This window comes from Schistocerca nitens, chromosome 1 (genome assembly GCF_023898315.1).
Source record: "Schistocerca nitens isolate TAMUIC-IGC-003100 chromosome 1, iqSchNite1.1, whole genome shotgun sequence".
NCBI classification, from domain to species: Eukaryota; Metazoa; Arthropoda; class Insecta; order Orthoptera; family Acrididae; genus Schistocerca; species Schistocerca nitens.
In genome coordinates, this window is record NC_064614.1 from 1,172,011,048 (window position 1) to 1,172,036,062 (window position 25,015).

At 42.4% G+C, this 25,015-nt stretch overlaps 1 non-coding gene across 1 annotated transcript; it reads right to left on the reverse strand.

The window, feature by feature from the left end:
- Positions 1-24,390: 24,390 nt before the first annotated feature.
- Positions 24,391-24,529, reverse strand: LOC126205101 (U4 spliceosomal RNA). The gene has a single exon (XR_007540544.1). It is a non-coding gene; the product is annotated as a U4 spliceosomal RNA (small nuclear RNA).
- Between the last annotated feature and the right edge of the window lie 486 nt (positions 24,530-25,015).

Sequence of the window (25,015 nt, forward strand, 5' to 3'; positions counted from 1 at the left end):
GCCGTGTTTGGCGACATCGCGGTGAACGCACGTTGGAAGCGTGTATTTGTCATCGCCATACTATCGTATCACCTGGCGTGATGGTATGGGGTGCCATTGGTTACACGTCTCGGTCACCTCTTGTTCTCATTGACGGCACTTTGAACAGTGGACGTTACATTTCAAATGTGTTACGACCCGTGGCTCTACCCTTCATTCGATCCATGCGAAACCCTACATTTCAGCAGGATAATGCACGACCGCTTGTTGCAGGTCCTGTACGGGCCTTTCTGGATACAGAAAATGTTCGATTGCTGCCCTGGCCAGCACTTTCTCCAGATCTCTCACCAACTGAAAACGTCTAGTCAATGGTGGCCGAGCAACTGGCTCGTCACAATACGCCAGTCACTACTCTTGATGAACTGTGGTATCGTGTTGAACCTGCATGGGTAGCTGTACCTGTACACGCCATTCAAGCTTTGACTCAATGGCCAGGCGTATCAAGGCCGTTATTACGGCCAGAAGTGGTTGTTCTGGGTACTGATTTCTCAGGATCTATGTACCCAAATTGCGTGAAAATATAATCACATGACAGTTCTAGTATAGTATATTTGTCCAATGAATACTTGTTTACCATCTTCATTTCTTCTTGGTGTAGCAATTTTAATGGTCAGTAGTGTATATTGCGGCCGTTCCCAGCACTCACAAAGTCGTGTAAAAGACCAGTATACGTAGACTACTATGAGAAGTTACTCCTACGTAACTATTTCTATGTGACTAGCGAACATCAAAGAACCTAAATCGCCACGTCTTGGTTTCAGAGAGTAACTAGGCAGCTGAATTAAAACAGACAGTGGCCCTAGCTGATGAGTCTCGTAGTTACGCCTGTGTGGTCCACAACCTATCATACGTCGCAGCGTCGAGAGTTGCCCACATGCTGGCAACCACTCTTCGCCGAAAAGTACGAGGCCTGTTCAGAAAGTAAGCTCCGATTGATTGCCAAATTGAAACCACAGTGAACATCAGAAATGTTTTACTTGTAACAATTAGCTACACCTTTCAGCTACTTCTCTACGTAGTCGCCGTTCTGACAGACTTTTGTCATAGCGTTGTACCAACTTTTCAATAGCCTCATCATAGAAGGCAGCCGCCAGTGCTTTCCGCCAATTCTCCACGCTGGCCTACACCTCGTTGTCTGTGTCAAAATGTTGTCTTCAAAGACAGCGGTTCATGTGACCAGAGATGAAACTCAGGGGGAGACAACTGCGGACTGTATTGTGGATAATCTCACATTTCCATTTGAAAACGATGCAGGAGCATCTTCATTGCCCCTGCAGAATGCGGCTGAGAATTGTCTTGAAGAAGAAACAGCACGACAGTTATGTAATGTTAGCTGCATAGCTTCAGGCGAAATTTCTCACCAGGCCCTCGTACTTGGCGGCAGACACTATTTTCTAGACATCTTTACGCACTCACTGCGAGCTCAGAAATGAGAAGAGCGACGTGATGCTAACTGGGGTTATACTAGAGACACTACCCAACACATCTGTGCAAAGCTTTATCGGATTTTCATAGTCGTTTCCATTTCGCGACCGATCGGAGCTTACTTTCTGAACGCCCCTCGTAGATTTCCTCGCCTTCCACAAGGCGACCTAGCAGCTCTACTAGAGGCCGCGGTTCGAGGGAACATATTTGCTTCCGCAATACGCGTAACCAAAAATAGATCCTAAGAATCCCGCCACCGGACAGTTTTTAGGATGGCGCAAAACCATTCGTCGACAGCTATCTCCATGCCAGGACTTCAGTTCGGACAGGCAGCCCACGCCTCGTCACGGTCTTCACTGCTGGACGCCGCCGAAACGGCCAACGCCCTAGGTCACCGCGACGGCGCTGACCCACGTGTCTTCGTAGCTGTGGATTTCAAAAAACTTGACTCAAAATATTCTTGTAGTACGCTGACTGTAAACTGTTCCAAGAGAACTTCAACTCCGTGTCTATACTGAAGAACTCACATCTTTTGTGGAACTTTAACTCCGTGCATTGACGGAAGAACTGAACGTTTTGTTGAACTTTGCTTCAAGGCAGTCTCAACAAGACCTAAAATTTTCGCTTTTTGTGATCAGCTTGCTTCTAAACTACGGTCTTCAGTAACTGAATTTCACTTGTCAATTTTACATTATTATTCGTCGGAACAGGTCCTTGGTTTTGTTAATAAACTTTTTTGAGAATCTTTGACATTATCTGTGCCGACAATGACGGATTCTTCAGTGGTGACGAGATTGTTGAAAGTTTCGTGTGTGCGCAAGCAGCAACATTTCCGGAATTGCGTGTGTTCTCAAGTCTGTGCCACGTCTGCATTTGTTTTTCAGAATGACGGAAATAGTGGATATGACTACGTAGGTTTCTCTGGCCCTCTAATATGTACAACGAGCTAAACAGGCCATGACAGACAGAGTAGACGCAGGTTCAGCACTTGAGGTATCCAGGTGCCTCTCAAAATTCTACACCATGGTTAAGGTATTCCGCACGGATGCCACGTCGTTCCAGCCATTCCACTGCAAGGTCGAACCAAGTGCCAAGTACGTCACCAGGATGGAGCAGCACTTCCAGGACCACAGTACCTCTGGTAATAAGCAGCAACGCGCTCTTACATTGGCTTATGCAGGACCAGAGATATACCATCTCGTACGACAATCTAATCTGGATGCTAACCCTATACAATAGGGTTAAATTCAATGCGCTTAAATGTTTTGATTCTGACTTGTACATAGAGACAGCTAGACATTAATTCTTCGACTGCCACAAGCTCAAAGGGCAGTCTTACAGAGAATGGATTGCACAGTTACATGGGATATCTAGAGATTGTGTGGGATTATGTGGATGCAAACAGTGATATGAGGATTCATTAGTCAGAGACACGATATTAGCGCTTGCTTCAGTTGACACACTCTGAACAGACTTGCTGAAATTTAAATACGCTTCATTAGAAACGTGTCTGAGCATCATTATGGCTTTCAAACAATCGCTGCATTCGGCGGCAGCTCCGCAAGACCTGTCCCAAGTTTCTGCAACCAAGACATCCTGTAGAGTCCCATGACCAGTCAGGACGGATTGGCAGATGCTACAAAACTATCAGGCACCGAAGCGCCAACCCCAACAACTGCCATTGTGTAGCTAGTGTCTAATGTCACACCTCTGTCATTGATGTCATTATCCCAAGGCAAAAGTACTTTGTGTGGGAGGTCAGGACATCGAGCAGAAGTTTCTCGATTGCTACGCAAAATGTCAGTGGTCTACGACAGTGTAGATCAACTGGAAGGAGAGCCCATGGGTTTTCAGATGTAGACTTACAGCAATGCTTTTCACTACAAAGGTCCAACGCGGCACGCACACTGTCAAGGGCCGCACCGTCGTATTGAACACTTCGGGAACGGTGAACCTATTGGGAGTGGACCTCTTCAAAACGGTGGGACTGGGGGTCTATGACTCTGCACCCACTGCCCATTTCCCTCAACGTTACCAAATTTCTTGACACATTGCTTGCAAAATTCAAAACAGTGTTTGCCCAACCAGGATCAGGCATCATTGAGTTTTAAGCGCGTATCACCCTACTACCATCTGCCACTCAATGTACTTTTTACCTTACGAGACAAGCTGAAACTTGAAATACAACGACTAGACGATGAGCAAGTCGTTACCCTTCCCTCAAATAGTCAGTAGGCCACGTCTACAGTATTTGTGGAAAAGCCGAACGGTACTCTATGAGTATGTGGTAATTTCAGAAACACAATAAAATCCCAGTTCATCGGAGATTCTTACCCAATTCCAGATGTGGAGGGAATTTTGACCCGTTTGACAAGCGGAAAAATAGTTGTTAAAACTGACCTCAAAGTTGTGTACCTTCGCCTTCCACTGGATGCTGAATCCCGGCAGAAGCTGGTACTCAATACACAATTCGGACGTCAACAGTACAATCGTTTGCCACTTGGAGGCACTAGGTTTCAAAGATATCTCGAACATCTCATTCAAGAAGGGCCACATACGACAAACTAGACAACACACCTGTAGTAATATAAAATGCTGTGTTTCTGACAAACAACTTACAGATTTTGTTTTCAGTATTCCAGAAAGTAAATCTGCAGTGCAATAAGGATAAGTCCAGCTTCTCTGTATCACAGTCCATCTATTTGGGACACTTCCTCTGTGCTACAGGGTTCCACATTTCAGTATGTGGAGGTGGTCGGAAAACTGTCCATACCAAAATATAATGGACAGCTGGAGTCAGTACTAGGTCAGTTGAATTATTACCAGAAATTCGTAGCACTTCTTGATAACCCCCTAAGGAAAACAAAACGTAAAGTGACATTGGACACCAGCTTGTTGCATGGCTTTCAGAGAACTTTCTGCCGCACATATCTCACTGCCTGTGATCCATCCCATCTGCTCGTCTTAGCAGCTGATGCTTCTGACTATGGAGTGGAAGCAGCCCTGTCTCACATTACCAGAGGTGTGGAGCAGCTCATTGCATTCATCTTAAAGACTCTATCCCATGCTCAATGTGACTGTAACCTGTATGCTGAGTCTGTCCTTCCGACAATCATATCTTTTTCGATGTCTTCACATTTTTCCTGCAGCCATTTCGTCTTAGCTTCCCAGCACTTCCTATTTATTTCATTCCTCAGCGACTTGTATTTCCCGGAACATGTTTGTACTTCCTCCTTTCATCAATCAACTGAAGTATTTCTTCTGTTACCCATGGTTTCTTCGCAGCTACCTTCTTTGTACCTATGTTTTCATTCCCAACTTCTGTGATGGCCCTTTTTAGAGATGTCCATTCCTCTTCAACTGTACTGCCTACTGCGCTATTCCTTATTGCTGTATCTATAGCGTTAGAGAACTTTAAACGTATCTCGTCATTCCTTAGTACTTCCGTAACCCACTTCTTTGCGTATTGATTCTTCATGACTAACGTCTTGAACTTCAGCCTACTCTTCATCACTACTATATTGTGATCTGAGTCTATATCTGCTCCTGGGTACACCTTACAATCCAGTATCTGATTTCAGAATCTCTGTCTGACCATGATGTAATCTAATTGAAATCTTCCAGTATCTCCCGGCCTTTTCCAAGTATACCTCCTCCTCTTTCGATTCTTGAACAGGGTATTCGCTATTACTAGCTGAAACATGTTACAGAACTCAATTAGTCTTTCTTCTCTTTCATTCCATGTCCAAAGCCCATATTCTCCTGTAATCTTTTCTTCTACTCCTTCTCCTACAACTGCATTCCAGTCGCCCATGACTATTAGATTTTCGTCCCCCTTTACATACTGCATTACCCTTTCAATATCCTCATACACTTTTACTATCTGTTCATCTTCAGCTTGCGACGTGGGCATGTATACCTGAACTATCGCTGTCGGTGTTGGTCTGCTGTCGATTCTGATTAGAACAACCCGGTCACTGAACTGTTCACAGTAACACACCCTCTGCCCTACCTTCCTATTCATAACGAATCCTACACCTGTTATACCATTTTCTGCTGCTGTTGATATTACCCGATACTCATCTGACCAGAAATCCTTGTCTTCCTTCCACTTCACTTCACTGACCCCTACTATATCTAGATTGAGCCTTTTCATTTCCCTTTTCAGATTTTCTAGTTTCCCTATCACGTTCAAGCTTCTGACATTCCACGCCCCGACTCGTAGAACGTTATCCTTTCGTTGATTATTCAATCTTTTTCTCATGGTAACCTCCCCCTTGGCAGTCCCCTCCCGGGGATCCGAATGGGGGACTATTCCGGAATCTTTTGCCAATGGAGAGATCATCATGACACTTCTTCAATTACAGGCCACATGTCCTGTGGATACACGTTACGTGTCTTTAATGCAGTGGTTTCCGTTGCCTTCTGCATCCTCATGTCGTTGATCATTGCTGATTCTTCCGCCTTTAGGGGCAATTTCCCACCCCTAGGACAAGAGAGTACCCTGAACCTCTATCCGCTCCCCCGCCCTCTTTGACAAGGCCGTTGGCAGAATGATGCTTTCTTATGCCGGAAGTCTTCGGCCCCCAATGCTGATTATTTATCAAAATTTAGACGTTTTTGATTATGAATCAAAGACGCTACCCCTAGACCACGGGTACAACCCTATACTCATCTGACCGCAATTCTTGTCTTCTATCCATGACAATTTCCTCATCCCTACTATATCTAGATTGAGCCTCTGCATTTCCCTTTTCGGACTTTCTAGCTTCCCTGCCACGTGAAAGCTCCTGACATTCCACACCCCGACTCGTAGAACGTTATCCTTTCGTTGATTATTCAATCTTTTTCTTATGGTAACCTCTCCCTTGCAAGTCCCCTCCCAGAGATCCGAATGGGGGGTCTATTCCGGAATCTTTTGCCAATGGAGAGATCATCATGACACTTTTTAACTTACAGGACGTATGTCCTGTGAGTACACATTATGTGTCTTTAGTGCAGTATTTTCCATTGCCATCTGTGTCCTCAAACCGTTGATCATTGTTATTCTTCCTCCTTTAGAGGCAATTTCCCACCCAAAGGACAAGAGTGTTCTCTGAACCTCTGTCCGCTCTTGCGCCCTCTTTGACAAGGCCGTTGGAGGAATGAGGGTGACTTCTTATGCCGGACGTTTTCGGCCGCCGCCAGTGTTGATTATTAATCAAACTTTAAGCGGTAGCGGGTTTCGAACCCGAGACCAAAGACGTTTTGATTACAAATCATAGACGCTACTCCTAGACTACTGATCCAACCTATTACAACGAGTTTTAAGAAGTAATTCACTCATTACAGCAGCACTTGTTTGAATTTTGAAACTGAGCTATGGGGAATGAAGTCGTACAATAGAATTTCTCCTTTACTATAAAGTAAGGTGTAACGACTTAAACATTTAAACAAGAAGTACTCAGCTTAAGACTGCATTGGTGTCCTAGGGTGTGTAATCTTAGCAACCTCAGACTCAGGAAGTTTTGGCCACCATTTACGGAATTTATTGTTCGCATTGGCAGACAACAGAGACGCTCCAGCATAACATATATTTTGAAACGAGAAGAAATGTGGTGTCAATGGATATTGTAACTTAAGTTTCGGATGAAAATTACGCTGGTTGCGTCAGATGACCAAGAAAAGAGAGGTTATTATTTTTGGCGATTACAGCGCCGTGACTGCTACGGTCGCAGGTTCGAATCCTGCCTCGGGCATGGATGTGTGTGATGTCCTTAGGTTAGTTAGGTTTAAGTAGTTCTAAGTTCTAGGGGACTGATGACCACAGAAGTTAAGTCCCATAGTGCTCAGAGCCATTTGAACCCATAGTGCTCAGAGCCATTTGAACCATTTTTTGATTACAGCGCAAGAAAATTTTCTAAAGAGAGAGTAGACGAGAATGGTCAGTTGAGCTGACATAAGAGTTAAAAATGTGCAATTATTTTTAACCCTTATGAGTGACGCCTTGAAAGAAAATAACAAAAATAAATGCTTCTGAACCGACAATGGAATTAGTTCGTTTGCACAGCAGTGGAATGTCAGTTATAAAGTTAGATGAAAATTCGAAGTCTAACGCTCCATTCAACAACAAAAGACAAACAGAATATACACCGAGAAGGGAAACTCACATTCTGTATTTGATAACAAAACGAAACAATGAACAAGCGGAACTGCAACACAAAGTACTGTAGAAAATCTTGAGCGAGGTAAACTTAATGTATTATTTCGACAGACAAATTGAAATCCCTGTAAAAAAAAAAAATAAATAGATTGACAAGTGAATATTCTAGAACAAAGCTGAATAATGCAAATTGCTTAATATCATCAAATGACAAAGATCTATAGATTAGATGAGAGAAAGTACTTTTAAACAACTCAAAATCTTCAGAAATACTTAAATTCTCCACACAATACAAATAGGTATGCACCTGGATCATCCTTCTCACAAAACTGTTAACTTTTACTTACAACCACTTAAAACTTACACCCTATATAGTAGTCAAATGAGCAAGTGCATTGTCCCAAATAGATTCTCTTAGAGGAAAACTACAAGTTAAAACACATGCAATAGACAAAAGATCTTCCACAAGATCATGGAAAAGTTTTCCCACCAAGTTCATTACAGTTCTGCTGAAAAGGTTACGTGGGTGGCTTAACGCGAGGCGACAGTTATGCCTGGCTATGTGTTTGCACCATTGGGTTTCTGCTTATACCAAACATTCGCAGGTGACAGAAGCTGCAATTTAACGGCTCCAAAACTCACTGTTGCCTCAACTGGAAAATTGCTGCGCTAAAATAAAACATGGTTAGCAGTTCTACGCTGACCTCTGGGCCGACAGCACAAAACAATGCGTTTTACACCACTTGAGGCAGATCGTATAAACATCGCTGACTGGAGATCAAATTTGGCATTAGATCAGAGATTGAACTACGTTCAGGACTCAGTTCTATTGCCTGAAGCTAAACTTGGCTCCACGGAAGCAGCTACAGATTTGATCTAAGGTAGCACGTAACATGCTTGGCAACATAGCTGGAATCGGCTATCAACGCGAGTACTGCGCTTCGACCGCAGATACGTATCGTACATCATATATACACAGTATTTATCATTGAAGATGTCATGCTATAACCATGGAAGCGTATAAACAGAAAACAAGATTTCCTGTTGGAAATTGTGTTCCACCGGTATAAAGATATAACTGAGTAGGAAAAAAGAAAAAAAAAAAAAAACAGATGAAGTCACTGCGACCAACAAGGTAAAGGCATGGAGAGAAGTTGTTGTTGACTTTAATTCTCGTAACATCGGGACTGACCGTAATTGGAAGAGTCTAAAAATGTGTTACGAAAATGTTAAGAAAAGTACCAAGAAAGCATTAGCGCGGGACAAGGTATAAGTTCAAAAAGTACTTTCTAACTATTACATTTCATTTTTTATGTATGTGGGGTGTGAACTACAGCAAAAACAGTGTCAAAACCTCTCAAGGTTGAAATGAATAGAACAGGAGGCGGTAATTTCGTTACGACCACTGTTACAGAAAGTGGACATAGCTGACTGCAGCCCTTAATCCACAATTTTTTCCTATTTACAATCTCTAGGATGACGATGCAGATTTTCATCCTGACGTTATGTGCAGTGGTTTGCAAACATTTTGATACGATCGCATACATTTTATTGAAGCAAGATTGCTGCGAAAAAGGTAACTAATAATGTTATTCGTTACGTTCTTGTTCTGATACAGATTCAGATAACACTGGTTGCAGCTCGTTCACAACATGAGTAAATTGGGAGATAGCTGTAACTTCAAATGAAAATATTGCTCCTGTTGAAGACAATGAAAATGAAAACGAAGGGGAGAATGTAAGAACGCCAATTCACTAAAATAATGTAACAACTTTACTGTGACAACACAACATCGCGTATTTTGCACGGAAAAAACCTCTGATTACAGGTAGATGAGCAACACGCCAGCCAGGACTCTGTTACAGTATCAGAATCTCGTCCAAAAAACAAAAGAACAGAAAATGTTCTCGATAAGAAATATCAGTTTTGCAAGAGAATTTTAGAATTCCTCGAATGTGGACATAAAATCGAAGTACAGCGCGTGCTTGCAAGCAAGCACGTGAATTAAGAATGGAGGCCCTCAAAATAGATAAAAAAATTGATCCCACTGAAAGAAATATGATCTGGGATTAGCTTTTATATAAAGCAGATTTCCAGGCTAAGCTTGATCCTAAGTCATTTTCTATCTTAATCTACAGTAAAATGCTTTATACAATCGGCCCTCTGTCATCTCCACATTATCTTAAAATGTATCCTCCATAGCTGCCACCACAAAACATTATGTACAACAGAAACCATATCACTTAAAACAACTGGCACAGGAACTCTTATCTGTGCATAATTGCCTTTAACCACATTACCCACAAGACCTCTTACCTTCTCACAGATATCCTCAATAAAAACATCCTCATACATTTCATCGTATCAACAGACCTTCGCTGTTCTCGGGGGGATAGCAGGCAAAGTCCAACATATCTCCACTTAGTAACTTACAGCGGTACAACAGATCAATTCTCTTTCATCATTCATTATAACTCACTGTATAGTACATCACTTAATACATCGTAGCTTCGTGCATTGAGTTGATCGTTTACAAGCATCTACCCCTTATGAAAAACACAGAAGCCATGGAGAGAGGAAGACTGCAAGATTGAGAAAATGTAGAAAGATGAAAAAAGGAGAGAAAGAGAAGACGAAGGAAGTTCATTCCTTTTATTCCTTAATCCAGCAAGTCACCCAGCGTCCTATCGGTTCTGGCAACACGTGGGTAATTAAGACTGTGAATGCGTTTGGAGCTCCAAGTCGTCTAGTCCCACCAGTAATCTGATTACAATAATAGGATGGCCACAACCTAATGGTTGCCACTTTTTTTTCAAGGCCTAGACGCAGATTTCGCGTCTGTGGCTGGTCTTCCAATAAAAATACACTCGCCTTAAGGTGATTGGGTTTAGTGCACCGATCATTTCAGCAACCTTGCAGGCGCGGTTTTCGAACATCAGGAGTTTGTAGGGTTCATAATACTCTCACGTCTGTGGAGCAAACCGTAAGAGCCTACGCTCATCGTGTCGCAGGAATAGTACTTATGGAAAAAAGAAAGAAAATAGGATGGGTCGTGGCACGGACGCAAAACGGAAGAAAATGCCATGAACGGCTGGAAGCCTTTGTGCTTGCCAGACAAATTTTTCTAGCTGCAAACCTATTGAGACAAATGAAAACTCTTAAATATATATCTATAGAAAGTTCTCATCACAACAACTAAGCGTGACATGCTTCGACGACAATGGAGTTAAAACAAGGATAAGAAATCCACTGCAGACACAGGTCCAACGGAAGTAACTATCCAACCAATATACATCAGAAGCGCTTATCTAGGAACAACTACACATTCAATATACCTTACGTAAAGATACCTCCAAGCGAAAGGCAATAACTTCATAAGATGCAAAATTTAACTCTAAACAATATACCTCTGAGTATAGAGAGGAAGAAAGCCATATAAGCAGCAATCGCACTGGGGCATAAAACCTCAGCCTAGTATCGCAATGTCCTGGAATTTTTTTCTCTAAACGTATTTGATTCTGTGTACGATGTATGACCTTCTAGGAAAATAGTTCTTACCATATTTTCACATCACAGGCAATAGGAGACCAAATAATAGCATGTGATGCAACAACTGAGCTCTAAAAGTTACAGTACTTCTCTATTTAAAACTATAATTTACAGATCTGAGAGTCCCTATTCACGCTATACGTTTTTCTCTGCACAAATCATTGTCAGTGCCTTAGTACATATACTGTGTTCTTCATACGATTAAAGCCGATGCAAACATTACACCACGTATTCTTCAGCGTTTGCGTGAACTCTCATCGGATTTCGTTTCACGTCGAGCGAAAGCCAAGCTGTGTCCAGCATAGTCAAGTACGATCACAAGGATACATTTTATGCTGTTTTACACGCATATAGACTGCGTGATAATGCGGGACAACAGCTTTACTGGCGCATTAACTTTGACAGCAGTGGCCAGCCAGCTGGTCCAACTAATCTGCCATGATGTGAGCAGTTGCAGTTCAGACGTAAAAAGACACGAGCAGAGAAACAATATAGCTTCGAATGTCATTTTATTTTTGAAGAGAATGAAATAATTTCGAGAAAAACTCCAGCATTACTGCACGCTTCTTAGCTGCCCAGACACAAAGCATAAATGCTCTCGTTCTCACCTGACGTAGTAGTCTAATTAGAAACAAGAGAGATGAAAATTCCTAATTTAAACACTTTCTGAGCGAGCTATGTGTGAAGCAAAAGCATGCTGCAGGGATTTCAAGGTATTGTCGAGTACTGAAGCCATTGAACGTATTAATTTCAGTCAGTCGCCAGGTAATCTTTTAGCCCCTTCCCTATTCGAGCCCGAGAAATACATTTCAGTTCTGGAACTGTCATCTGCTACGTTAAGAATTAGTAGATCAACAACAGAATCCACGAAGCAACCCAGACGCCGCATTTTCTCCTTTTATTTTATGACGTGCCATTCCATATGCGGACAGCGTTCGGCAGTGAAATGTGAAAAAGCTGCGTGCGTTACTTCCAGTACGTCTGGCAGCTTAAAAGTCTTGTTGTGGCAAATGTAAAAATGCAGCATTATTTGTATGGTTAGCTCGATGCTGTTAAAATGGCTGTTTTTAATATTCCTACAACAGTGATCACTCAGGCCCGTGTGAGACTACATCTGTGCTATTAAGTTTTTCATTTTTGTCAAATAATGACTCTGAGCACTATGGGACTTAATATCTGAGGTCATCAGTCCCCTAGAACTTAGAACTAACCTAAGGACATCACACACATCCATGCCCGAGGCAGGATTCGAACCTGCGACCGTAGCGGTCGCGCGGTTCCAGACTGAAGCGCCTAGAACCGCTCGGTCACACCGGCCGGCTTCATTTTTGTCCAAAAAAATTAAATTGTTATGTTTTATTAATTAGGCAACCTTTTGTAACAAACTTTTATAAAATATCGATAACTAAGAATTTATGTTTGAAATGAAAACGGTAATATCACGTGCAATATGTAATTAGAAACAAGAAGACGCGCATTATTCATAAAAATGATGATAAATCTTACAATTACGAGATGCAGGTATTTCAAATTGAACGAAAAAAAAGGCGAGACACGAACCAGCTATACATGAACTGCACCAGATTATCAGTCTATTACGCTACCTATTCGCTATACACCCAGTGTGTCTCAATTGTATCAAATACAATCCCTCGGAAAACTTCAAAGCCGACTTTTTCTGTAAATTTGTGAGAAACACTAAGAACAACCTATTTCTCGGCACTTTTTAAACGTGTTCCACACGCATGTATCGCTACGGAGCAGGAAGCAGCCTCAGCCATTTTGATACTGCGGTATTAACAGCGCGACAATCAGAGCACAGCAGAACAGAGACAGTGACTATACACGATTTTTGAAATAAAAACTACGTAACTAAAGCGTGATGAAGAAAAAAGTTGATCGAGACAATACAATGAATTACAGTAATGGATATTAAATATCATAAAAACTCTCAGCGCTTGAGCATGGCTTTTTTTTGTTAAAGGTCTGTTCATGTATTTTTAACCGCGTGGTTTCACTAAAATCGGACTTCGTAATAAGACAGCACCCGAAGACGATGGTGGATCGAGCTGGACGACATTTTTGCTTAGAAGTACGGAACATTTTGCCATGCCAAGTCACCCAACAATCTTACAATGACTGAAGATACAAAATAAAACATACATAGGTTAGTAATAACAGTACATTCTAAAATAAAAACACAATTATATTACGACATTTTCACTGAGACTTGCACTATGCGAATGCCGTTTGGTTGCAACTTGTGAATGTATTAATAAAATAGTCTAGTATTAATGGCGGTGTACCAAAATACGTCCGATCTGGAAAAGATCTAGAAAACAAAAGGTGCCTCTTATTCCACCAATAATCTGATGATCAAAAATCTTCAAATGTTTCCAGCAACTGCATACAACATTTATACATTCGAGGACTATATTTATGGCTCAAATTATTTCTGTATTTCATTACTTATAATTACATTTACTACTAATAAGAGCTCAGCATGCAAATGTGCGTTTAAAGGTTTATTTTCTTGTAAGATGCACCTTCTGGCATGTACATGCTATGTGAAGTTCTGCTTTTCTTTAAGAAGTTGTGCAATATTATACAAGTGAGCTTTACAAGTATTGCTTTTTCTGGTGATGACAACATTAGTTTCTGAATAACACAAACTGTGAAAACAAGTGTCACTATACCAAATGTACATTCAGTTACAACTCTGGCGCGTGATCACTGCTGATTGAATATATCCTGTTGACTACCACTTGGTGGTACTGCAGGATAAAGCTTTGTAATTCTGTCTGTTAACGCAAAAGCGGCATCTGCGACAGAAACATAGGGAAGTGGCAGATTTCGACGAGGAAGAGAAGTTGTTTGGGGAAATGTATCAGTGTCCTGAAGTTTACGGTAAAGCAAACTGTCATGGAAAACTCCACCATCACTTATCTGGTCACGGGTACAGATATCCGCAAATAGAAAGTTGTAGATACTGTCTGCTGGACTTAGTTGTATTATACTGAAACTATTTTTATAATTAAAAAACTGTGATCCGCTATTCATAGGAGCCTGTATTTTGACATCTTTGCTGTCCAAAGCTCCCAGACAATGTGGAAATTGCCAACTGCTTTCAAATCTTTTCGCTGGAGTAACTATTCTTCACTACTTGCAGGCAAGTGAAAGAGAAATAAACAAAAACTAATTAGTACTTTCATTATAGTTGTACAAATGATTGTGGTTCACATTATTAATTTTAGGATACAGCTTCCAATAGCTGACATTGTGAGTTTCTTTCAGGCTTTTCCAATAAAACAGACTATGGAACAGAAGACACATATTCAGTGGCAAAAAAATCAACAGAAACTCCTGTCAATATCAAACGCCGCAGACAGCCAAAAACAATACATGCCAAAAAAATGGACCAGGCCGTCTCAATTTTGAAAGCATTATCAAAAAGAAAAGAATAAGAGCCTGATGAAATAGAAAATTGAAAAAAAAACTGATGAACGAGAAATGGAGGGCACTATGCATGCAATAGACTATTTCTTATACGAAGAACAAGCAGTGAAAAACGAATACATTACACTGTGCCAAAGTTTACGTGACAGCCAATATGTGCAGTCTGCGCAACAGCCACAGAGCTCTGGGCTGGGGAAGAAACAGAGGGTGACTGCTCCCAAAGACATAATAGAAAGTCTTAACCATGGCTGTGATTCCGCAACTGTATAAATTCCAAGAGATTGAAAGCATCAGCCAACCAGTTGCAAACCAAAGATTTATTTAGCCCTAGACATAGGTTTCGATGTATATATCAAAGCATCTTCTTCAGAAGGAGTGAGCCCTAAAAATGTATATGAACGGCTACAAACGGTGAATACTCATGTGATGCAAATTTAGACTCCTGTTATAATTTTATGCAGATAAGAGCCTTTACCAGTAGGCGAATACATTTGTGTATTTATTCTGACGGAAACTAAGGGGAATCTGGCTGCTGTCTTATTCCATGGCATGTGATGTTTCTGGTTTTTATATCAATTTTATATATGACAAGAGCCGCTCTGATTCAGCTAATGTAATTTACCAAGCTGTAACAACTGAGTATGTTTACCTTACAAATATTTTTCTGTTATTAATATTGTGTTACGTATATAAAAATAGTTTGTTACCGTTTATGTATACATTTAGGGCCCACTCCTTCTGAAGAATATATTTTTATAAATATCTAAGCCTAGGTAAAGGGCTAAATAAATCTTCGATTTGCAACTGATTGGCAGATTTTTTTCAACCTGGTCACATAATAGTAAACATTATTATTGTGCAACAGCAGTGAATGATTTTTAGTTTTGATTTACTTTGGTTTTGTAATAAAGTGCCCTTTGGCCAATGAACAAATGTCCCTCCATATACCCACAGCCTGTAATTTACATTTTCCTTAAGTTATCTGATGAAATTTTGTGGTGTTTGAGACATTGACTTTGCGTACTTAGACGTTGGCAATGAAACTGCATGAGTGGGAATTTGGAAAGAACATGTAGGCTATTCAAACGTAATGGTACCTTTGACACACACTGACACTGAACGTAATTTTAAAAGTAGTAATTACCTTAACATTGTATTTCAAGGCCCCACATGTTGCTTTGCAAACTTCAGGCACTGTTAGCGATGTTACGTTAGTGGATATGTTAAACAGGAAATGTAGGCTTTTAAAAATGTCTCCTGAAGCAAGAAATCGAAGTGTCATCGCCAAACGAACAGTAACAGGTATAGCTTCCCTCCAAAACGTATCTTGACATACGACAAAAGTTATCGAATAGTTCATGCATCAAATGGCCTAATAATTGACGTCCATCATACGTGCAACAATAATTACGAATAAAAAAATGGTTCAAATGGCTCTGAGCACTATGGGACTTAACATCTATGGTCATCAGTCCCCTACAACTTAGAACTACTTAGACCTAACCAACCTAAGGACATCACACAACACCCAGTCATCACGAGGCAGAGAACACGAATAAAAGCTGGTAGAATCTTTATTGTGATAGCTGATAGCTTATACCTCATTTAACTGTTACTAATTTCGATATAGCTTTTAGAGAAGCCTTTTGCATGTCGTGGACGCGAATTGTTTCACATCACTGCATCTAATAGATTAAAAACTTGTTTTGTGTGTACCCTCCCCCAAGTTCCCATCGATTAATATCCTTATTCTTGTCACGTTCAGATCCATTCCAATCCGTTAGGGCCTTACGTCACCAGCAGGGCTAGTAGGTGCTTCGCAAATAATTTCAATGGGATTATTGGGGGAGGGTACACAGACAAAAACAGTCTGGAATCTAGTAGATGCAGTGGTGCGAAACAATTCGAGTCCACGACGTGGCCGGCCGCGGTGGCCGAGCGGTTCTAGGTGCTTCAGTCCAGAACCGCGCGACTGCCACGGTCGCAGGTTCGAATCCTGCCTCGGGCATGGATGTCTGTGATGTCCTTAGTTAGTTCTAAGTTCTAGGGGACCGATGACATCAGACGTTAGGTCCCTTAGTGCTCAGAGCCATTTGAACCATTTGAACCACCCACGATGTGCAAAAGACTTCTTTAAAAGCTGAGCAATGAAAACGATTGTACGCCCATTTCTGTGTTCATAGTACGTAACTGCAAATGTTTTGTAGAAGACCCAGTGTAATCGCTGTAAGACTTTTAAGACACTAGTTCCTTTACCACGCAGACTACTTTTAGTAAGTAAAAACAAATATGCCTCGACCCAGAAAGCCAACTTAAAATACTATCCACTGCACCAATTACACAACACTGCTCGAATTGCTGATAGAGGTAGTTACCGTACATGTGATTGGAGTGTTGCCAGACTGCCAATCTTTAACGTCCGTTCACTGCTCGAAATACGCGCAGGGCGAAATTTTGTGGCAGTATGTGAGGAATCGCGCTGCAAAGTCCGCGAATTTCGCGCGGGATTAGCCGAGCGGTCTCAGGCGCTGCAGTCCTGGACTGTGCGGCTGATCCCAGCGGAGTTTCGAGTCCTCCCTCGGGCATGGGTGTGTGTGTTTGTCCTTAGGATAATTTAGGTTAAGTAGTGTGTAAGCTTAGGAACTGATAACCTTAGCAGTTAAGTCCCATAAGGAAAAAAAGTGCATATTTTTCTTCGCCCTGTATATTGGCCAGTACTTCGCCAGCGTTTGCACCACTGTGTGGACGGAGAGCCACTAAGCCGGCTGTGATTGTCATGCGGCACAGAGCATAATGATGCGCTCCGAGGCACAGCTTGTTGTACCCAGCGTGTACGTGTTGTTGCGGCACTGTTTCCCGTCTCCCTGGGACTCAGCCCGCGCTACAGCAGGCAGCGAGGCGACGCAGTAGACTTTTACTTGGCTGCAGATATGTGGGCAAGCAGCGTCTGGCGCGACAGCAGGCCGACGCGTTGTTGCGCCCGGGCTCGTCTTGCAGCGTAATAACAGCGCAAATACTGACCGGCTACACAACACTGAACATGAATCAGCTGCAAACGGTCGCCCAATGGACCGAAAGGTGAGAACGATCCGCGATTCTTCACCAAAGTCCAGTCGCGGGGAGATGAAGGTTGTTGCATTCCGCTTCTGACGACAACCAACAGTTCGTCAAGCAGTCAGGATTTGTCAGGTGGGCGCCCAGGGCTGACGTTAAACGGTGGGACACCACATTAGGTGAAATATGCAGGGTGGTCCATTGATCGTGACCGGGCCAAATATCTCACGAAATAAGCGTCAAACGAAAAAACTACAAAGAACGAAACCTGTACAGTTTGAAGGGGGAAACCATATGGCCTATGGTTGGCCCGCTGGATGGCGCTGCCATAGGTCAAACGAATATCAACTGTGTTTTTTTTTTTAAATAGGAACCCCCATTTTTTATTACGTATTCGTGTAGTACGTAAAGAAATATGAATGTTTTCGTTGGACCACTTTTTTCGCTTTGTGATAGAAGGCGCTGCAATAGTCACAAACATATGACTCACAATTTTAGACGAACAGTTGGTAACAGGTAGGTTTTTTAGATTAAAATGCAGAACGTAGGTATGTTTGAACATTTTATTACGGTTGTTCCAATGTGATACATGTACCTTTGTGAACTTATCATTTCTGGAACGCATGCTGTTACAGCGTGATTACCTGTAAATACCACATCAATTCAATAATGTAAATGCTCAAAACGATGTCCGTCAACTTCAATGCGTTTGGCAATACGTGTAACGACATTCCTCTCAACAGCAAGTACTTCGCCTTCCGTAATGTTCGCACATACATTGACGATGCACTGGCACTTGTTGTCAGGCGTTGTCGGTGGATCACGATAGCAAATATCCTTCAACTTTCCCCACAGAAAGAAATCCGGGGACGTCAGATCCGGTGAACCTGCGGCACGGTATGGTGCTTCCACGACCATTCCACCTGTCATGAAATATTCTATTCAATACCGGTTCAACCACACGCGAGCTATGTGCCGGACATCCATCATGTAGGACGTACATCGCCATACTGTCATACAGTGGAACATCTTGTAGTAACATCGGTAGAACATTACGTAGGAACTCAGCATACAGTGCACCATTTAGATTGCCATCGATAAATTGGTGGCCAATTATCCTTCCTCCCATAATGCTGCACCCTACATTAACCTGCCAAGGTAGCTGATGTTCCACTTGTCTCAGCCATAGTGGATTTTCCGTTGCCCAATAGTACATATGATGCCGGTTTACGTTACCGCTGTTGGTGAATGACGCTTCGTCGTCAAATAGAGCGCGTGCAAAAGTGTCATCGTCCCGAAATTTCTCTTGTGCCCTGTGGCAGAATTGTACACGACGTTCAAAGTCGTCGCCATCCATTCCTGGTGCATAGAAATATGGTACTGGTGCAATCGATGTTGATGTAGCATTCTCAACACCGACGTTTTTGAGATTTCCGATTCTGGCGCAATTTGTCTGCTACTGATGTGCGGATTAGCAGCGACAGCACCTAAAACACCTACTTGGGCATCATCATTTGCTGCAGGTCGTGGTTGACGTTTCACATGTGGCTGAACACTTCCTGTTTCCTTAAATAACGTAACTATCCGGCGAACGGTCCGGACCCTTCGATGATGTCGTCCAGGATATCAAGCAGCATACATAGCACACGCCCGTTGGGCATTTTGATCACAACAGCCACACATCAACACGATATCGACCTTTTCCGCAATTGGTCCATTTTAACACGGGTAATGTATCACCATCCGGACTGGCGGAATGTTACGTGGTACCACGTACTTATACGTTTGTGACTATTACAGCGCCATCTATCACAAAGCGAAAAAAGTGGTCCAACTAAAACATTCATATTTCTTTACGTACTACACGAATATGTAATAAAAAATGGGGGTTCCTATTTTAAAAAAACGCAGTTGATATTCGTTTGACCTATGGCAGCGCCATCTAGCGGGCCAACCATAGCGCCATCTGGTTTCCCCCTTCAAGGTAGACGAGTTTCGTTTTTTGTAGTTTTTTCGTTTGGTGCTTATTTCGTGACATATTTGGCCCGGTCACTATCAATGGACCACCCTGTAGGGAACAGACTTCGCTGTGTGGGATACACGGAACGAGCCTAGGGTAGAAACTTGCCTGGCGTAGGCCAGTCTAGGAGGTCGAACAAACGAAATGAAGTGGGCAACGGGAGCGGTAGCACTTCATGTTAAGATCTGTTGGCGGCCAGCCATGGGATGCAGAGCCAGAGGCTTTGCCTCCCAAGAAAGACGTCTATTCTACTCGAGCTCTAGACCACAAGGGAGAGAAGCAACTGTGATCCGTCCTTCAGAACCTTCCAGCGTCCACAAAAGTGACTTGCCTCCCACGCGCACTGTTGGCTAAGCCTGAGGCCGTGAATTCGCTAGCAACTTCAGCAGAGCGCTGAGTGTGTCTCTTGTCCGCAGCTGTAACCGGACAGAACGGCGTCGTTTCAGAAAGGCAGCCACCTTGTGTCACGTAGGCACAGACAAAGTTACACTGGGAGAGAACTAGTAAAGGCTCGATTGCGGCCTCTGAAATAAATTTTTTTAAACCATTCCCTACAATATTCCTTGACAGACTTCCATCTCGTACAAAATAAGCGCGGATGTTTGTTTCAGCATTCTAGGTGAGGGATTGTACCCGTGGTCTAGGGGTAGCGTCTTTGATTCATAATCAAAACGTCTTCGGTCCCGGGTTCGATCCCCTGCCTAAATTTTGATAAATAATCAGCATTGGCGGCCGAAGACTTCCGGCATAAGAAGTCAGCCTCATTCTGCCAACGGCCTTGTCAGAGAGGGCGGAGGAGCGGATAGAGGTTCAGGGCACTCTCTTGTCCTAGTGGTGGGAAATTGCCCCTAAAGGCGGAAGAATCAGCAATGATCAACGACATGAGGATGCAGAAGGCAATGGAAACCACTGCATTAAAGACACGTAACGTGTATCCACAGGGCATGTGGCCTGTAATTGAAGACGTATCATGATGATCTCTCCATTGGCAAAATATTCCGGAATAGTCCCCCATTCGGATCTCCGGGAGGGGACTGCCAAGGGGGAGGTTACCATGAGAAAAAGATTGAATAATCAACGAAAGGATAACGTTCTACGAGTCGGGGCGTGGAATGTCAGAAACTTGAACGTGGTAGCGAAACTAGAAAATCTGAAAAGGTAAATGCAAAGGCTCAATCTAGATATAGTAGGGGTCAGTGAAGTGAAGTCGAAGGAAGACAAGGATTTCTGGTCAGATGAGTATCGGGTAATATCAACAGCAGCAGAAAATGGTATAACAGGTGTAGGATTCGTTATGAATAGGAAGGTAGGGCAGAGGGTGTGTTACTGTGAACAGTTCAGTGACCGGGTTGTTCTAATCAGAATCGACAGCAGACCAACACCGACAACGATAGTTCAGGTATACATGCCGACGTCGCAAGCTGAAGATGAACAGATTGAGACAGTGTATGAGGATATTGAAAGGGTAATGCAGTATGTAAAGGGGGACGAAAATCTAATAGTAATGGGCGACTGGAATGCAGTTGTAGGGGAAGGAGTAGAAGAAAAGGTTACAGGAGAATATGGGCTTGGGACATGGAATGAAAGAAGAGAAAGACTAATTGAGTTCTGTAACAAGTTTCAGCTAGTAATAGCGAATACCCTGTTCAAGAATCAAAAGAGGAGGAGGTATACTTGGAAAAGGCCGGGAGATACGGGAAGATTTCAATTAGATTACATCATGGTCAGACAGAGATTCCGAAATCAGATACTGGATTGTAAGGCGTACCCAGGAGCAGATATAGACTCAGATCACAATATAGTAGTGATGAAGAGTAGGCTGAAGTTCAAGACATTAGTCAGGAAGAATCAATACGCAAAGAAGTGGGATACGGAAGTACTAAGGAATGACAAGATACGTTTGAAGTTCTCTAACGCTATAGATACAGCAATAAGGAATAGCGCAGTAGGCAGTACAGTTGAAGAGGAATGGACATCTCTAAAAAGGGCCATCACAGAAGTTGGGAGGAAAACATAGGTACAAAGAAGGTAGCTGCGAAGAAACCATGGGTAACAGAAGAAATACTTCACTTGATTGATGGAAGGAGGAAGTACAAACACGTTCCCGGAAAAACAGGAATACAGAAATACAAGTCGCTGAGGAATGAAATAAATAGGAAGTGCAGGGAAGCTAAGACGAAATGGCTGCAGGAAAAATGTGAAGACATCGATAAAGATATGATTGTCGGAAGGACAGACTCAGCATACAGGAAAGTCAAAACAACCTTTGGTGACATTAAAAGCAACGGTGGTAACATTAAGAGTGCAACGGGAATTCCACTGTTAAATGCAGAGTAGAGAGCAGATAGGTGGAAAGAATACATTGAAAGCCTCTGTGAGGGTGAAGATTTGTCTGATGTGATAGAAGAAGAAACAGGAGTCGATTTAGAAGAGATAGGGGATCCACTATTGGAATTTTAAAGAGCTTTGGAGGACTTACGGTCAAATAAGGTAGAAGGGATAGATAACATTCTATCAGAATTTCTGAAATCATTGGGGGAAGTGGCAACAAAACGACTATTCACGTTGGTGTGTAGAATATATGAGTCTGGCGACATACCATCTGACTTTCGGAAAAGCATCATCCGCACAATTCCGAAGACGGCAAGAGCTGACAAGTGCGAGAATTATCGCACAATCAGCTTAACAGCTCATGCACCGAAGCTACTTACAAGAATAATATACAGAAGAATGGAAAAGAAAATTGAGAATGCACTAGGTGACGATCAGGTTGGCTTTAGGAAAAGTAAAGGGACGAGAGAGGCAATTCTGACGTTACGGCTAGTAATGGAAGCAAGGCTAAAGAAAAATCAAGACACTTTCATAGGATTTGTCGACCTGGAAAAAGCGTTCGACAATATAAAATGGTGCAAGCTGTTCGAGATTCTGAAAAAAGTAGGGGTAAGCTATAGGGAGAGACGGGTCATATACAATATGTACAACAACCAAGAGGGAATAATAAGAGTGGACGATCAAGAACGAAGTGCTCGTATTAAGAAGGGTGTAAGACAAGGCTGTAGCCTTTCGCCCCTACTCTTCAATCTGTACATCGAGGAAGCAATGATGGAAATAAAAGAAAGGTTCAGGAGTGGAATTAAAATACAAGGTGAAAGGATATCAATGGTACGATTCGCTGATGACATTGCTATCCTGAGTGAAAGTGAAGAAGAATTAAATGATCTGCTGAACGGAATGAACAGTCTAATGAGTACACAGTATGGTTTGAGAGTAAATCGGAGAAAGACGAAAGTAATGAGAAGTAGTACAAATGAGAAAAGCGAGAATCTTAACATCAGGATTGATGGTCACGAAGTCAATGAAGTTAAGGAATTTTGCTACCTAGGCAGTAAAATAACCAATGACGGACGGAGCAAGGAGGACATCAAAAGCAGACTCGCTATGGCAAAAAAGGCATTTCTGGCCAAGAGAAGTCTACTAATATCAAATATCGGCCTTAATTTGAGGAAGAAATTTCTGAGTATGTACGTCTGGAGTACAGCATTGTATGGTAGTGAAACATGGACTGTGGGAAAACCGGAACAGAAGAGAATCGAAGCATTTGAGATGTGGTGCTATAGACGAATGTTGAAAATTAGATGGACTGGTAAGGTAAGGAATGAGGAGGATCTACGCAGAATCGGAGAGGAAAGGAATATGTGGAAAACACTGATAAGGAGAAGGGACAGGATGATAGGACATCTGCTAAGACATGAGGGAATGACTTCCATGGTACTAGAGGGAGCTGTAGAGGGCAAAAACTGTAGAGGAAGACAGATATTGGAATACGTCAAGCAAATAATTGAGGACGTAGGTTGCAAGTGCTACTCTGAGATGAAGAGGTTAGCACAGGAAAGGAATTCGTGGCGGGCCGCATCAAACCAGTCAGTAGACTGTTGACCAAAAAAAAAAAGGTGAGCAAATGTCGACCTTTCTTCTATTCTTTATGGTTCGTATTCTGTGCAAAGTCTCATTTACCAAGACGAAAATAATCCTTTTCACACGACTTCAAGTATGCGTTTCTGTTTTGGTTAATGTTCAGGCACATCGAATGTCGCAGGACATCAGCAGATCTTAATTCCGTAGGAAATGTATAGGAGTATTTAGAATAGTGGATGAAACGAAGCAATCAATATCGTCGAAATCTGATAGCTTTGCATGATCTAACCATCAACGGCTGGCTTCATTTGAATGGGATATCAGAAGAAAAGTGTTAATACTCGACCTCGGAGAACTAAGACCACTCTCAAAGCAAGAGGTGGTAAATAAAATGATCGTATGGCATTGTTGACCGGGAGGCCCCATCCGGGGAAATTCGGCCACCGAGTGCGTGTCTTATTGCAGTCGGCGCCACATTGGGCGATTCGCGTGCTGGGGATGAGGATGAAGTGATGATAAGGACAGTACAACACCCAATCCACAAACGGAGAAAACCTCCAACCCGACCGGGAATCGAACACGGGCCCGCTGGATGCGAGGCAAGAACGTTACCATTTTTTGTAATATCATTTTGTTCGCTATCGTTCGTTTTATCTGCTCGGGGCTGACGTCGTAAGACACCCGTTTTAGTTCGTTTTTTATCGGTGAACTTATTTTCTTTTTTTTATTACAGAGGCAGCTAACGCTCTGACCGAACACGCTGAGCTGCTGTGCCGGCTTTTTATAATTATTCCCGGAGGAGTTTGCAAATTTGCCGTAGCGGACGGTATTTCACGTCCACTAGACGTGCTGTTGGTAAAAGTTTTCAACTAGCAATAATCGCACCTCGATAAACCTCATTGGTTACGATATTGCCACTGCGCAAAGGTGACTAGTTTCACTAACGGTGCAGTGACAGTCTATTACAACATTTGCAATGGACAGCTAGTTTGCAACATCTACAGAAAGTGTCTGTATTTATTGGCAGAAAGTCGTACATATCTATCTATACTGATAAGAAGTTTGTAAGACCTGCGTGTTAGTGTTTGTCTTTGAATAAGCTAATCTCCGAAACTACTAGACGAATTTTCATGGGACTTTCGCAGGTAACTTCAGCATAGCTTGGGGCAACGTATGCAATTTATTTCATCAGAACCGGATGCGGAAAAAAGATATCGTTATTTAAAGTTTTGCTAAAACTGCCTTGTCTGTCTGTGTTCGTTGAACATGTTATTCTCCAAAACAAAGAATCTTCGTGAGGGTTTTGCAGATAACTTGAGTATAACTTCTGAGACCGCATAGGATTTATCTCACCAAAATCGGTACGCGAAAGAAAAGTATCGATATATATTGCAAAAATGTATGTATGCATGTAT